We start from the raw sequence: 2,772 nt of genomic DNA on the forward strand, positions 1-2,772 counted from the left end.
CACGTCCTGAAGTGCCCAGCCCTTTCAGGGCACCAGACGTCTGGTGACGGTCACCAGGGGCTTTGGCAGGTGCCAGTGCTGTGACAGGGAGGGCAGGACCAAGGGGTGGCACAAGAAGAGTCCTGGAAGCTAAGCAGCTTGTCCTGCCCTGCCTGCCCATCTCCGCGTTGTCCCATTTCACTGCCCAAATAGAGAGGGGCCTCACTCGTTACTCAGGCCAGCGGGGCAGTGAGATCCAAGGCAGTCCCTCCAGGGCACTTAGAACCCTCCCCCCATCACTACAAAGATGCCAGCCTTTCTCCTGAGTAGAAAGAGGTGAACTGGACTTAGCATAAGGTCAAAAGTTGGTGTGTGCCAGCACCCCCCACTTCCTTAAAGTCCCTCGCCAGGGTCCCCACCCCAGACTTGTTCATTCTGCGTCCAGTGAGGGATTGGGATCTCGCACTTTCTGGAGGATGCTCTTCACAGGTCGGCTCTGAGGATGGCAGACATGCGGTGACAGCCCGGCATACACAGCCACCCCCATGACACTTCCTGACCTCCATCCCCAAACTCAGCAGAGCAGCCACCCCCGGGCAACAACAGGAAATGCAGCATTTGTGAGCATATGGTTGCCAACCACTGGGCTACAGAAACTTCCAGTTTACATGACTTATTTCATTCTCCCCATTTGCTGCAAAAATGGAGACTTAGTTAACACATCCATGGCCACAAAGCCAGAAAGTCAGTGTTTCTCAAAATATGATCAGTGGAATGCCTGTAGCTTTTAAAATACAGAAACAAAAAATAAATAATAAATAAAATACAGTTACAGCCAAGTGGGTGTCCAGGGAGATCTTGGCTAGGGCTTGGGGAGACAAGGCAAGTCAGACAGTAAACTGGGGTGAGCAGGGAAAGTGTGGGAGAGGCAGGTGGCTAACTGACCACACTGGGAGGAAATTGGCAGATGGCTTCGGAAAATGGGTGCCCCTCCGTGTTCTTGTGCGTGGAATGAGGTGATGAAGGTATAGAGGTGTGAAGGTTAGACCCTGCGTGAATTGCTCAGGGTCTGTGCTAGGGTGGTGACAGTAGGAACTGAATGCACAAGGAACCCAGCCGGGTTTGAGAAAAGGGGTGTGTGTATGTGCTGCCCCCGTGTGGCCAAATCTATGAACTACAACCTCATTGGGCCCTGATTCCAGAAAGAAAAGTTTTCAGGTATTCAAAACTGTCAGAGGTTGTGGAAATCTTCAGCGACCTTTTTTAAGCTCCAAAACCTGGCTCCTAGAATCACACAATCACAGGTTTTATCTGTGAAAGTCGCCTTGAGAAACTCCCGGGGATAGCCAATTCCGCCTTCAGGTCTCCTTATGTTTTGTCCGTATAGAAGCTAAAGTAATAGTATCACATATGTCTGCTTGTTACCTGCCTTTAAGAACAACCTGTCAACCTGGCTGGAGTGGCTCAGTCGGTTGAGTGTCGTTCTACACACTGAAAGTTGCCGGTTCAATTCCTGGTCAGGACACATATCTGAGTTGCAGATTGATAGAAGCCTCTCTCTCTCTCTCTCTCTCTCTCTCTCTCTCTCTCTCTCTCTCTCTCTTTCATGTTCTCGGGTGAGGATTTAAAAAATAAGAGGGAGTAGAGACCTTAAGGTCAGGCTCTTGCCAGAAGCAAATCTAGTGAAGAAGCAAAAGTCAAATGGGGTGAGTTGATGAGTAAATTGGAAGTGAAGACATGGAGGCAGCGTGTGCCAATAACTTTCGAAAAGCTTGGCTGAAAGGGGTGGGGATGGGAGGGGTGGAGGGAGTTGGAGGTTGAAAGAAATGACGGGAATTAAATAGGATAGGATTATCTATGTGGAGAAACTACACATATATCTGTTACATAGATACAATTTGTCGGGTGTTCGCTGTATACCTTGAACTTTCATCCACCATCTAGTTAATCTTCATAACAACTGAGGTTGATAGTTTTCCTGTTTTGCAGAAAATAAAAGGAGGCTTGAAGAAGGCAATTTGTCTACAGTCACCCAAGTGTTAAAGAGGAGAGCTGAATCCCAAACCATCATTGGCAGAGCTGTTATGGTATACAATTGGGGCCTTTCCATTCTGGACAATGGGATTAAATCACATAATGTAAATGTACTATTAAAATAAAATTTCATTTTAAAAGAATAGTATGGTTATAAGTGTTCTAAACCAAAAAAAGGAACAACAATAACAACAAAAAACAACCTCATAGGCACAGGGCTAAATAACCAAAGTCCTTCATCACCAAACAACATCTATCTGTAATTTGATCAGGTGCCTCTAGGTTTACTAAATGGACACAGTTGAAGCCAAAAGAACTGAAGAACTCAAAACCATGCCCTTGACTCCAAAAGAACCCTTTCGTCCATCCATGAAAGCATTCCTGATTGTCCCCTTTTTTCCCCTTAGAATACCTGATTTTTAGTTGGTCATGGGCTGCCCAAAATAAAGACTACATTTCCTAGTGTCCCTTACAGGTGTAACCATGTGATTAAGTTCTGGGCAATGGTTGGTGAGAAGTTACCTGTGCAACTTCAGGATGTGGCCCTTCAGGGGAATGGGCACGCCCTCCACTATTCCCTTTTCCATTCTACCTGCTGATGGAAACCGGAGCAGCCCTCTTGAGCTGTGGTGAGAAGAATAGCTGAACACCACGAGAGATGCGGGCTGGGTTTCTATTGCCATCAAGCTGCCATGCTAGTCCTAGAAATAGCCTGGACCTAGCTGAACTTTTATATGAGAGAGAAAACCACTTTATTCA

This window comes from Myotis lucifugus, unplaced genomic scaffold (genome assembly GCF_000147115.1).
Source record: "Myotis lucifugus unplaced genomic scaffold, Myoluc2.0 scaffold_1, whole genome shotgun sequence".
NCBI classification, from domain to species: domain Eukaryota; kingdom Metazoa; phylum Chordata; class Mammalia; order Chiroptera; family Vespertilionidae; genus Myotis; species Myotis lucifugus.